The 14196-nt window shown below is 36.8% G+C and overlaps 2 pseudogenes; both read right to left on the reverse strand.

Moving 5' to 3' along the window:
- Window positions 1–1542: 1542 nt before the first annotated feature.
- On the reverse strand, window positions 1543–12660 carry LOC134221421 (uncharacterized; annotated as a pseudogene).
- Window positions 12661–13179: 519 nt separating this feature from the next.
- Window positions 13180–13757, reverse strand: LOC134221422 (uncharacterized; annotated as a pseudogene).
- Window positions 13758–14196: the final 439 nt, after the last annotated feature.

The raw sequence follows: 14196 nt of genomic DNA on the forward strand, positions 1-14196 counted from the left end.
GTCAACAACAACAAAGTCTCCAGCATGATAATGCTGAAGCCTATTAAAACCACATTATCTTTAATTCAGCTGACTCTTTGGAACTTTTAGTTAAATCAATAGCATAATTTTCCTTATTACCGGATTAAGTTGGGATCTAAAATGACGGGATTGTCTTTTTGCATTCATTTACTTATTCAGTGTACAAAATCTGCAGTTACAACAGTGAGTTGAAAAGATGTGACATACCTTATGAAGTTGGTTGCCCTAAATTATCACCAGAATAGCCATTAGCACAAGTACCTCTTACAGGTTTATTCTCTATGTTAGTTTCAATACCATCCTTTTCAAGCTCAATTAATATATTTACAAGGTCGCTTTAATGCTGTCGATGGTCCACGTTCTGCAATGTCAGTTGGCTTTTACAGATCCAACGGTGAAAATACAAACTTATAAAAAATATAACAAATAATGAGGATGGTATTGTTGAAGTAAACTGTAATACAGACCACACACTTTGTGGGTTCCAGAATGAGCTCCTATTGCATCATTCAGCTCTGCTTCATCAAATTGCAGGAATTAAGAATGACCAATTGTTCACTGTGCCTTAGGCTTTATTACTTTTCCATAACGTTACATGTAACAACATTCGATATGTCGTTAGTCTGCTCTGATCTTGTCATATTATGCATCGTTTGCTCTAACATGGATGATTTTTCAAAAAACTTTTAGTTGGAATTTAATTTACTTAAAGCAACCTTTCAACACAACATTCCTTCTTCACGCATCTTTATATTTGAATTTCTTGAGGAACTTCTAGCATATTCAAAGTTTTCTAATTGGTGATTCAACCTATGTCGTGCATATGAAATTAAAGGATCTACATAAATCCTTAGAAGCTCCAACATTCATAGGATCTTCTCTAATATCTGCTATTTTTGACAATGGTATCTGGTATTGAGGTACAACAATGTCTTCGGTAATGTTATGTTGCGGATTCGATGACATCTTTTCTAGAAATGAATTTTTTTGCTAAGTAAACTTGTTGTAAAACTTGAAAAGAACTCTCTTAACCTACTTCTTATTTGTCTTTCTTCATCTTTTGCATTATGATGGCATAAATATTTTCAGTCATCTCATCTACTGTATTATCTCTCGTAGCGTGATCATCTTCAATCGCTTTTACTCGAAATGGTACTTCTGTTACGTCCCGCAACTTTCAGGTTGATGAGTCGCGATAATATCAACTCCATCTTCAGGATGTTTTTTGTACACAAGCGCTGCTTGTTTGAAACAGCGAAAAATGACATGAGATGTTATGTGGCGTTTGAAGCGATGCACATCTTTGAAAAATCGTTGTAGAGGTTTACATGCGAGGGTGCACTTAAAATTCGCAATGATCTTAGAACTCCATGTTCCACATGAATATGTTGCAGTAAATTATCGAAGTTGGGAAAGAAGTTGTAGCAGAGTGTAACGGTCCAGTACTTTATCTCTCCTCCGTGGAGAGATTCTAAATATGCAATTAATTGGAAGCAGCTGATTGTTCTTGGACTTTTCCTTCTATATTCGATTCATTAGAAGAACCGGGTTACGAAGGCCCCAGGAGTGCTTCGCAACTATCTCTGGAAAACGATGATCAAGCACGTGCTTCAACTTGATGATGACATCGAAAGCTACGCAAAAGAGACGGCAATTTATACTCAAACTTCCCGGTTTACGACACTTAAAGTGTTTCAATGTGTTCAAAATGCTGCCTATAACATAAATGCGTGGAGTCATTTGAACTTTTGCTGTTTACGCATTCCTGTCTTTTGTACAGAGATCACTATATATACTCTCGTCGTGGGTTTGCAATAGTAACAGACGTAAAATTGTATGCCTGTAGTATTGTTGGAAAGCTTTCTACCACTGCTTCATTGGTTTAGACAACAGCTTGGAAATACGCCACATACGGCAAATCACGACTATCTGGAAACAGGTACAAATATTTGATTTTCAATTCAATTTTGATTCTCAAACTTCTTTTACCTTGATAATGGAAATCTGCTAGAAGAGTCGAGAAGCTGTCGTAATGGTGGTCGTCTTTTATCTCGATGCTTCGGATGTAGTTCAAGAAATTACCGGAGAGGCCATTCCATTCATTTGAACAGTTTCTCAGAATTCCCAGAAGAGAAAATGAAGTCTGAGATCGATCTGTAAAAAGGGTTTTTTTAAATGGTCATAATAGCCTTTTTTTAAAACTTTATTAATGTTGTGTTTTTAATATATAATAGTATTTATTATATTTATAATTATACAATTTCTTTTATTAGCATTCAGATGACGAAGTTTTTTACAACTCAACCGATCGACGTGAAAATGTGTATGCAGGGGTTTTGACTCGTGCCGCAGCGCGAGTGCACAATCACTTACGGTCCAGTTTGGTGGCGGCGCGACAATACATCGTCTCTCTCTCGAATGAAGATTTCAGTACGATCAAATGAAATCGAATCACTGAAGCAGATTAATTAATAAAAGATTCAATTGTAAATACAAAAAAAATATATTTGTGCGTTTTGGCGTGAAGATTTGTTGTGGTGCAAGCTCGTGTTATATTAGGTAAGGCAGTATCAAAATGCAAAATTCACTTGTGAGAAAATTGAAAGCAATCAACCTGAGTCAGGTTTAGATTTCAAAAGTAGCCGCTTTTAAAGATGCTTTGAATTTTGAATCTACCTCCAAATAATCTAACACGTTGTTTCCACCTGAATTTTCAGGTACATTTACGTGCACACGTAGCTACCAAGTCTTTAGAAAAATTCGAATTGAGGCTTTTACGTGTCCGGTGAATTCTATGCAAAACTCAGGTAGAACTTTTACCTGAAGATTTTTTCGTAGAATGAAATTCTATCGAAAAATCAGGTAAAGTTGCACGTGAATTTCAGGTGGAAAAAATCTACGTACTTTTGGTGGAAACAACGTGCAAAGATTTTTGGGTATACACTCAAATAATCTAAGCATTGCCACCTGAATTTTCAGGTACATTTAAATGCGTGGCACAAATGCTTTAGAAAAATTCAGGTGAAACTTACGTGTCCGGTGAATTCTATGCAAAACTCAAATTAGAAGACACCTGATTTTCGTGGGGCAAAAATTCTATCGAAAATCAGGTAAAAGTTACGTGAATTTCAGGTGGAAAAATCTACGTACTTTTCAGGTGGAAACAACATTTTTGAATTTTTTTGGGTGTGAGGATAAAAAAGGGCCATTAGGGCAGCACCTTTCATACCCGTTCATTACTCGAACGCATTACACAAGCGAATTAGATATTTGGTTTTAGTATATGCTTTGTAATTATAGATCATCAAAACGAAATAAAACTAAAAAATCAAGACATTTGGTTGGCCAGAAGTTATTAACGTTGCCGACGGGAATCGGGAGTGACAGGGAATGATCTGCTTATTTATGACTCACATATCAATATCAAATTTTTGCAAATGCTCTGAGAGGCATCTTCGAGCTTGTTGTTAAGAAGCACTACCAAAGCACTTTTCCAATTACTACAATGGTTAAAAGGGTCAACTATCCTAGTTGGCTTGCAGTAATCCTATAAGCAGACGTTCTGAAGGGTCATATATATGATCGATTTTTAGGGCATGGAGATCATTGCAATTCATGCTTAGCAAAAATGTTCCATGTCGTTTTATTCACAATATTGTTGGATTGCTCAGATGTGGTGCTGAAGCTGCAGATCAGTATGATATTCGTTATTTGTAATGTTTAAGGGTACTCTACAATTACAGCACGAACTTTTGCCAAAACAAATCTTTTACTTTAGGAGTTTTGCAGGCTTGGCAGCTTTCTTAACACTGGCAGGGCTGTTAACTTGAAACTACATTTTCAAATGCTGCTGGAAGTCAGTACGGATTTGTTATTCCCTTTCACGAATGGCTTTTGAGCTGGATTTTATTGATTAATTACACAATATACAATTTCTAGTATCTCACGCTCGGCAACTCAGAAAGCAGCATTTTATCCACTATCATCCTGATTTCGCTTCAATGCTCATGAATAGATTGGTGTTGTTCTGAATGATTCACGATTTGTAGGAATGATTAAATTATATTACTATCGAACTTTTTCAAACAAAAAATTAACTTCAAGAAACTGAAAACTAATGAATCAGTACGTGTCATTTTGTGAAACTTAATGAAAACAATTTTGAACTACCTGAAGCTTTAAAGGGGTATTCAAATATTACGTTGCGAAATAGGAGGAACGGGTTGGTTTGACTTTGTAATGCTACGTTTAGATCTGAATATTTAAGCAGCTATTTATACGAAATTAGGTGTTTAGACGTTAATGCTACAACGTTGAATTCAATTGAATTGCCCAAAATTTGAACTTATTTAACTTTCTTTTCGTTCAAGTGAGTTGAATGACGGTGTTTAGACATAGATATAATTATCAAGATGTTGGGGTCGCAAATTAGTACTCATTTCATGGTTCCTCTGTGTACAGCTCTTTGGTACCCATCGGTGCCCAGTAAAACTAAGTGCAATCCAAATTGAATTTAAATTTGTTCTAATTCTTTACCGTAGTCATGGGTATTTGCCGCATTTGTTTATTTATTATTTTTGGTCGATGTCGGTGGGTTTTTAGGAACAGATTGGAGATAAATTTATGATTTGCTTCTGTCATTTAATAGTTTCGCTTTCTTTTAGGTTGAATCATTGGCCAAGGATATTCACTGCCGACAAAATCAGGACAAAGACAAAAAGTATGCCACTACAGTGATTATCTTCGAAGCTGATAAGCAACTTTCCAGCAGTGCATATTGAATTCAGATCGTGGTTTTAAAACGAATTACAGCCAATCTATAACCAAATTAATCGATTTTAGCAGTTGATTCAATTAATGGAAATATCCAATTATGGAATATTTACCGAAGAAAACATGAAACCAGCAGAAGCTTTACTAAGACTGGACCGAGAAACCATGACCTGTTCAAGGCGGAACTCAATTGGCCAATTCACTGATCAGGACCAACTTATTCGCTTTAATTCTTCTCAGGATGTTTTCGGGAGTGACGAGTGCTTTTCTGTTCTCAGATTTTGGCCACTTATTTCTGGAAATCCCACCACTGGTGAACTGATCTCGTAACGCTTCACTGATTACGTAGTTGTTTAAACTTGAAATCCTAGTCTGAAGCAATCGATGTCTAATTTGTTTTGAATCGTCGTCTCAAATGAACAACCACCTAGTTTCCGAATTGTCTTTATATATGTTCTTCGAAATTACACACAAAAATTCTGAAATATCATTTATAGATTTTTGAAATTGAACTTTCTTACTCCTAACTCTATTACCTATTCTTCTATGGTCTTTACGTAGACTAGTTTTATGTGGGCAACGGAGCTATTCAAACTCCACTCAGATGTGTGTACTGTGTATACATCGCTTATTAGAGGTCAACTTTTCTACTCGTGATCGGTACCACCACAGTGCATTATAGCTCAAAACCTATGGACACATTCGATAGCTTACATTTGGCTCCTACTGCCTTTATACCTCAAATAACTTGTTCAAATGTTTCCATACCTTCGGTGCATTACAGTAGCAAGTGGATTTTTGCCCCAAAATAGAACTACATAAGGCTGAGCTACTAATGAAGCGCTTTAGAATCACCTCAGAACAGTTAGTTACAAGTAAAACTAATCTGGATTGAACAGCATACGGAAAAGATCGAGGAATTTTCAGCCATACCAGCATTTCCCTTTGTATATTTGTTCTGGTTTTCAAGATAGGAACTGTACAAAATTGTAAAAGGAATAAACTAATCAAGGAGACAACGGAACGCACGACTTTTGTATGTTTGGAAGAGGCTTCATTATTTTTTGAATTCTAAATTACATGATGACAGAGCATTTACTAGAGCAGTGATTGAAGTAAACAGTATAGCTGTAACGAAAAGGTTTGATAGCAACTAGATGCATATGTGCCCAAGAAAGAATCAACGAAGTTCAACCTCTATTAACCTTGTCTCATCTAGAAATACCCTATAACCAGAGACCGGCGGAGTGAAAACTGTCGAAATGGCAACGTATGAAATGCATGAAATCGTGAAAATAATATTGTGATCACTTGAACTTTTGCTTGCTTCTTATGGATGCAAAAAGTAAACAATCGATTTGGAAACCGCTTTTGACGGTTCGATTGGAACAAGATGGCGTCTTCGCCGATCTCTTATTGTAGTATTTCTAGTCTCATCCATTGCAAAAACCGCAAGATTTGACAGATAGCTCATACATTTTCTGTTATATCTATCCAGCTGCTTCGTTCTGTCATTCCATTGCATTGCATTTTCTGCAAGCTGCTGTCATGCTATTGTTTAGCTCCATCGCCAAATCGTAGCCAGGATGTCCTGACCACAATTTTTTCATACTAATTTTCAATGATGACAGCGGTCTATGTCTATTGATGATGATGACACCGCGCTTGTTACAGCCTCGATTTTCTGGCTTAAGTGTTGTTTTACCGTTGTTACCGTTGAGACATTTGATTCCTAGCCGTATTGTACAAATAAAAATCGATTTTAATCGGTCACAAAAAGTTTAATAGATTATGTATACAGAAAAGAAGTTGTTGAACCTAAAAATGAAAAGACAACATATTATTTACATGCGCACTTCAGAACTGATGTAGAAATAGTAAAATTAAAATAGAAAACAATTTCAATTGTTTTTAAAGACGCGCATATACTGCCGATAATTTCTCGCCAAATAGCAAAACAGATTGCCATATGTATAATAGTATACTGCCAAAATAGAAGGAGGTGTGAGTTTAACGTAGTACAAAAACTGCTAGGGTCGCAGAAAGTAAGATTTGCTTCACGTCTTTCCTCCAATTTTTCTCTTTAACCAGAAACTTTTCCTATTGCAAGGAGCAGAAGTTTGTTTTGTAAAGTGTACTGAAACTTGTTTAACACTTAAAGAGTTAAAGATTCGCTACACGTAATTCTGATTTGGTATCGAATGAACAAATGTCCGTAGGGACACAAACATTAATTTCCTCTAGTAACCTTCTAACCTCATTTTTGTACCCACCAACTAATCACGTTGTTAGCATTCCAACAGTGTTATCTGCAAGGTTAACTGCCTAATGAGAGTCAGAAGAAGCTTCTATCCGTTAGCATTAGCCTGAATCTACAGAGCCACTCAAATCATCTGACAATTGCATCGCGGCCCTCTTGACCCGAGAGTCCGGAGTATCATCAAGTACCGGAAAAGGCGTGCAATATCCGCTGTTTGGAATCAACATCTACTGTGACATATCTTTGGAAACAAATACGTTTTAAGCGTCAGCTCCAATACACACACGTTATAAAACGACAAGTCTAATAAATATTGAAACATCTCAACCGCAATCACAAATTAGACTGGGACGCTTTCTTCTGGTGAGTTCGATGGCTTGGCTTATTCCACGCGGTCAATCGTTGTCGACAACCTGGTCGTAAATTGAAGAGCGTTATCCCTCATTGACTTATACTTCCGTGACGTCTCAGGCGGTCAACATAGTTGAACTATGAATCCTCCCAGGCCCAAACCAAAAGTTCAAGAGTACGTTTTTTCTTATAAACATTCCTGAATAAAATAGTCAGCCAGGATTCGGAGGCACACCACTTTCGATACGGAGCAACGCACAACCTGTCATTTTATTATTTAACGCATGCTGCGACGCAGCAAAGCTAAATTAACAAAAATAACAGTTGTGCGCCGCCTCTGAATCGAGGTGCCCCGAAAACGCGAGCACTTTAATCTTGGATTCCGTCAGGAGGACCTTAATCAGTTTCACTGAGCTGCTTAAGCGAAAAACGTATTTTTAGTAAGAAAACTTTAGGTTACTTGGGTAGGGCGGTTGTATAACAGCATTGCCTTTTGTAAGGACTCCATAAAGTTTATTATGGAAGGTAAGAAGGAAGTGTGCCAATTGAATTGATCACGATCTTAGTCTCGCGCACATTTTTCAAGAGCCGGCAAACTTGAATTTCCTTCCCATTTTATTCAACAAAGGCTCTCTTTTGTTCGTTTGAAGCTTCCAAGTTTTCGTCCAGAGAAAAATAAATATTTGGAATCAGCATCCGTTAATGTCCACCTGCAAAGACTGTAAATTAAATTAATGAATATTCACACAATGATCAATTTTAAAGATATGTATCAATGAATAAATCCGGCAACGATTTGCAGGCATCATCTTGATTTTTTTGTTTTGGCCGATTGTTAATTGAAAAAACAACCATGAGACAACCATGGTAACTGTATTAAAACCGATTTGAAAGGGACTTCAATAAATTACGCACACTGGCAGAAATAAAATTAGGATTTTCATAACTATTGCCTTATGAAACCGCATGAGTTCATTAGAAATCGATTTCATGCAAGGCCCCTTTCACGAAATTAAAGCTTCACGAAGTATGAATCATAATATACCTTTATGAAATTCATTGGTCAATATTGTAAAAACTTAAAAGAGCTTATGAAATTATCTTGTGGTTTTGGTCGTGTTCATTTTCTTCTTTCAAATAACTGTCACATTGTTGTTCATTTGTCGTTGATTTTATTCAAGTTTTCCGTGATTTTATAGTGATAAATCGGGTTGAAAAAAGAAATCTTAAATTCCGTATGTTGAAACGGGTGGTGAGTGATGTAATGGAAGAACTGCATGGAATTCCAGCAAAGCTCACAGCAGGAACTGCCAATATAAACCATCTGGTGCACATCCTCATCGTGACCCGAATGACTTCTCTTCAATTAGTATGGCGGAAATTGGATTAGGTTCGTAACGCCATGGCCTCTAGCGGCGATTCCGGTTATATCCGTTATAACAGGTGAACAATTTTCTCGCCTGAATCAGTGGAAGTTGCCAACCGACAAAGATTTGGAACACGATCTGTTTCAACTCTTGTAAACATCTAACTATAATCAACAGCCAAATCCACACTTTCCACTACTAGATTCAAGTGGTTCATGACCCCGTTTACAATGAGATAAGTGAGTATTCTCGCAGTTATTACCTAATGTTATCTAACTACATATAATGCAAATAACAAATTCCCATCATTATCATATTCATAGTAGGTACTTGGTACACCGGTAGTGGAGGATGGAGAGAGATGGCCAGCTTCCCAGACCCATGCTGCACGTATAGATTGACCTGGTAATCAAGATACATCTGCCTGTGAAATACGAATATGAGACATATTTTCAGACTACTAATGAAGAATTGTCACACCAATATCTCAGCCGTCTATGACCCGATTTGAACTCTTTGCAGCTTAAACAGAAGCTTTAGATATTGCCATTTAAGGCAAATCAAATCTGCAGTCTTTTTTGAATTTTTAAAAATTGTTAAATTTCCAGAAATATCCCTTTTTACCCTTCTTACATCCTAAAAAGGGTATAAAGATCGCTTGAAAAACCGACTTTTTATCCGAGGCCGAGACCAAGTCGTATATACTAATCAACTCAGCTCGACGAACTGAGCATATGTATGTATGTGTGTGTGTGTGCGTGTGCGTGTGTGTATGTGTGTGCGTTACAAAAATCTCACACCAAGATCTCAGCCGTCCGTGGACCGATTTCGAATACGATTTTAACACTAAACGAAGCTATGACTTTGTCATTGTACGAGTTCAATTTTTTGAATGTATACAATCCGACATTTGGTTCCAGAGATATGTGAGAAATACTGATACATGAAGTGCATTGTCTCTGAGTTTGGACCTTTGGAAACGATGAAAGGTTCGTATGCTATTTAGTGCAAACAAATTGAAAATAATAATTCGTTATATTTCTTTGCTCGGTACTCAAATCGAGGAACCTGGACGCACATTGTTTTGGCAAAGGATTCAAATTGTTTTCGCAGAAGCAGCAAGCCAATCTCAACCGATTCGATCAGCTGGTGCTTGTTTATTTGGAGCTTCAACCGAGTATCAACACCGCTCGAGTTTGATTTTTAAGCTTGGTGGTAATCAAAAATACTTGGTCCCATTCCGAGGCCTGATTGATGCAGAATTGGTTTGGCCAGGCACTGGTGGTGTAAAACTTATCGTGCTCAAAAGTAGCGCACTAGTGGTTCTGACCAGTCAAATGTTCGTTCAACAGGTAAGCAATCAGTCTTGAGAGTAATTTTGAAATCATATAACAAGCTTCATTTCAAAAAGGCTATATCCTTGTTTATGAGCCCGCACATAGAGGATTGTGCGTTGTGTTTGACACATTTCCATGGAAAATTGTCAAACGCAACGCAAACGTATCCCATGCGCAATCTTTACCGAAGCCAGAGTAGACGCGACAGTTCATTGATAATTATTGTTGTTCTTGCATCAGAGTCGCGTCGTACGCACGCCGCGTTTACTCTGGCGAAGCGCATGCTGCGACAAGCGTGCAAAGACAGTATAGCTCAAATAGTTATAGAATCATGCAAACCGTTTTCAGTACTTGAATGTATGGCCAAATGATCCCATCATTATGATTATTTTTATTTTATTTATTTTATTCCAAACGGTCTTTATGCCAAAACATTGGTGTACCAACTCGTCTTGTGTGGATAAAGTCCACTAACGTACTATCTATTCCTTACGAGGCGAACTCTAGGGCCGAAAACCTCATTAATAAAGATATTAGTAGTAGCACAGAGAACAGACGTTGAAGCTGCACTGCCATGTTGTGATAACTTTTTACCGTTCATTTTGAATTAACTTTGGAATGTCGCCGTTTTCCTGTGTATAATTAGCGCTAGCGTCATAAAAAAAAAATGCCACTGTGCGAGTGTCGTTATGCATGTAAGAGTTATACCAGCGCCATCGTGTTGTCAAAATGAGATTGTGAGTTGCAATGTCGACGTCGATGGCGTTGAGGTTCGGTGTATTTGTTTTACACATGTTTTGCATAAGAAATTTTGTTCGAGCCTCCATGTCTGTTCTCTGTGGTAGTAGTACTATCTATTCGTTTTAGCTTTACGGGCTTGTATGGTTTGAATAATTTATGTAATATAAGCAATAAGGTGCATGGGGTACAACAAATCTGCAATTTGGCCAGTGTCGTACGTTTTACAACAATGCGATTATATGCTAACAATGAAGTGAATAGAGACAATATATCTTTTATAAACGCATATGTAATTTTGACTGTATGGTATGTCGTTTTCATTATGCGGGTCTGTCTGTCTGGGTGAGGAAAAGTCACTCACGAGGTCAATAATTTTTGGGCAATTGACCTCAACCTATTTACTCACAATAAGATGCACCTATTCATTAATCGACGGGGGTCCTTACAATGTGTATAAATGAATGCTGCTATAGCATTATAATAGGATTCACCTCGGATTCACCCTACTATCCAACTATCAGTACTCTTCTCTGACTTTTATGCAATCGAGAAACGCATTATTACCGCTAGATGGATGATTCAAGATTTGTATATTTCAGATGCTAGTGGCACCAGTGTGCTGATGTACCAATACCGACGTCCTAGTGGGAAACATTTTCGTGCAATATTATTGAAAAAAAAAATAGGCAATGATTTTGACTATTTAATTACTTATCTGTAATAAAAATTTCGAAAGTATATTAAAACTATAATTATTAACTAAAATAACTATATATTTTTAATCATATGAATCATGTATAAAAAATATTGATATCGTCAAGAATTTCATAAAATTAACTATGGAATTTCATAAGGTTGCTTTTATGAAATTAGTAAGGTAAAACATAAGATAAACATATATGTTGATTATGAACCTGGTTCATCCAAAGTTCATTCGGTTCATTAATACCTTATGTTTTTCAAAGTGATTCCTTGTGGCTAATTTTCATAAGGGAAACTTATAAACATCGGAAGGTTATTTACGTGAGGTACTGCCTACTGATGACATTTCTGGGGACCGTTTCGTTCATAGTCTGCGAAACTGGAACCATTAAAATCGCCAGTTTCACATTGATTGTTGGTTTAGATGTTCAATTCAGTAAGCTTGTTCAATTCTCCTGCCTTGTTTTAAGCTTAACATAAATTTGAATTCTACTCAATTGTCTTCCCTTGGCTAATCTAAACGTAACATCACCTATGGGAGGATCTATCCTTACTAGAAAGTGGGTGGCGGTAGAAAACTGACAACGATACATATTTTGAGAATACATTTTGTGTGCGATGACATACAGAATACCACAGGTCAATGTACCCGTCAGTATTTATAAATGCAACATCTATAATACTATAAAACTGAAATAAATGACAGACAGCTATCAGTGGAATATGTTTCAACACATAGATATTTAAAGTATTCATCTCGTTTAATCAGATTTTATATCCTTACCAACAGATATCCAAGTTCATCAAAGATTCTAGGCCATTCAGAATAGTACATCACCTTTTCAATATCAGCTTCATTGATAATTGAACATAAACGCAATGGCACTGATTGTTTACTTGTCTGAACGTCCTCTCAGCCGGAGCAGTGAAATTATTGCGACCAGTTCTTTAGATTACTGTTTGCTTTATGATGTCTGCAAATAGGAAAATGGCTAAATGATAGCCGTTAATTAATGATGTATTTTATTAATGATACAATACAGCAGTGATTTACTGGTTTGCAGGTCATGGGTAACATTCCACAATCCACTTCGCTAAATGAAGCCATGACACTAAAAGCTTGTCAAAATTCAGGCTTAGCGTACTTTGCGCTGGGATTAACTTACTAATAAATATAGGTTTGTGAGTTACCAATCATGTACTTAATTAACTAGCATGGTCTCATTGAATTCCAAATAATGACGGTGTCGATTGGCGAACAAAAATTCTCGCCGTAGTCCAATCAGTTAATCAAAATTTACATCAAATATAATTTTATCTGTGGATATTTTATATAGGTCGATATATACATTCACTGTCTTACCGTCTTCAGAAAGATGCAGTGCAGCATACTTTGCTTCTGGAAAGGTACCGTTCCCAGTTTAGGAACCTTAAGCAAATCTGCTGCCTTATTCCGATTATTGAAAGCGATCGTGCAGATTAAGTCGGATAGGTGTTTTATCAGCTTTGGCGTCACGGGGATTATAGTAGATCACCTGTTAAGATAAAACTTTCAATTCAACTGAATTATATACCTTTATTATAGGAAAACTTACACTTCAAACTCTGTTTTGTAAAACGCTTTTGACTATAAGTTGACAAAGCAAGATTTGGCCATGTCAGGTAACAGGAAAATACAGCTCGTTGGCGATGTGACAATCGACAATCGTGCATGAGCCAAATATTTTCTATGGGTAGCATCGAGGGCACTGGTGATTAGCGAAATGTTTTACAGCAACAATTTTACGCTTTCTCAGGCGACTGAGAATGTGTTCGAACAATTTTACCGTTATTGCACTGTAGTCGGCAATAGACGATGTTTCAGTTGGTTTGATTGTGATAGCTTAATGTTCTTGGGACTTCCACTGTGTTTTACCTCCGGCGAATTTTGTTGTGCGCTTGATGTGCTTGCTGTTTGGTATAAAACGCTTTGTCTTGCCTACGAACCAACTTTTGTCAGAAGGGCACACTTATGCCCGGTCCATTTGCAGCCCTGAAAAACGTCGTCCAACGACTGTCGTCCATTCGCTGGGTGCACTCAACTGAGAATCCATATTCTGTAAGACAGATTGTGCTGAAATTTTTAATCATATTTATCTAATAAAAGCTTGATATTTACTTACGGATGAGAATGGAAACGTAGATTGATGGGCTCAAATTCCATTTTTGTAATTAGTTCCTGCAATAATTTCGGGTCCTTGGTTTTTCCTCTGTGAGCGATTCAGAAATTTTCAGTGTAAGAAATTTATCATTTAGAAATATTCCATATCCAAGAAATGCTTGCAACTTCATCAATATCCGGATTATCAATTATCGCTTATCAATTATATTCACTGTTTCCTGTTTTAAAAGATCACTCCTTTAATTTTTTGTATCAAGGGCATTAATCAAGACAGAAGTGCGAAGAAAATCTTTTCACTTTGAATCAAAAGAAAATGGCGTTCAGTCAACTTTTAGCACCAGACAATTACCATGTTTTTGTTAAAGAATACATTTTCGGCGGCTGAAAATCGTCGGTTCAATACGCATGACCAACCACAAACATTGTGAGAAAATAAACAAAAGGAGGTGGGATGATTCGATTACAGTAAATGCACATGGCGCA

The sequence above is a fragment of the Armigeres subalbatus genome, chromosome 3 (genome assembly GCF_024139115.2).
Source record: "Armigeres subalbatus isolate Guangzhou_Male chromosome 3, GZ_Asu_2, whole genome shotgun sequence".
Taxonomy (NCBI): Eukaryota; Metazoa; Arthropoda; class Insecta; order Diptera; family Culicidae; genus Armigeres; species Armigeres subalbatus.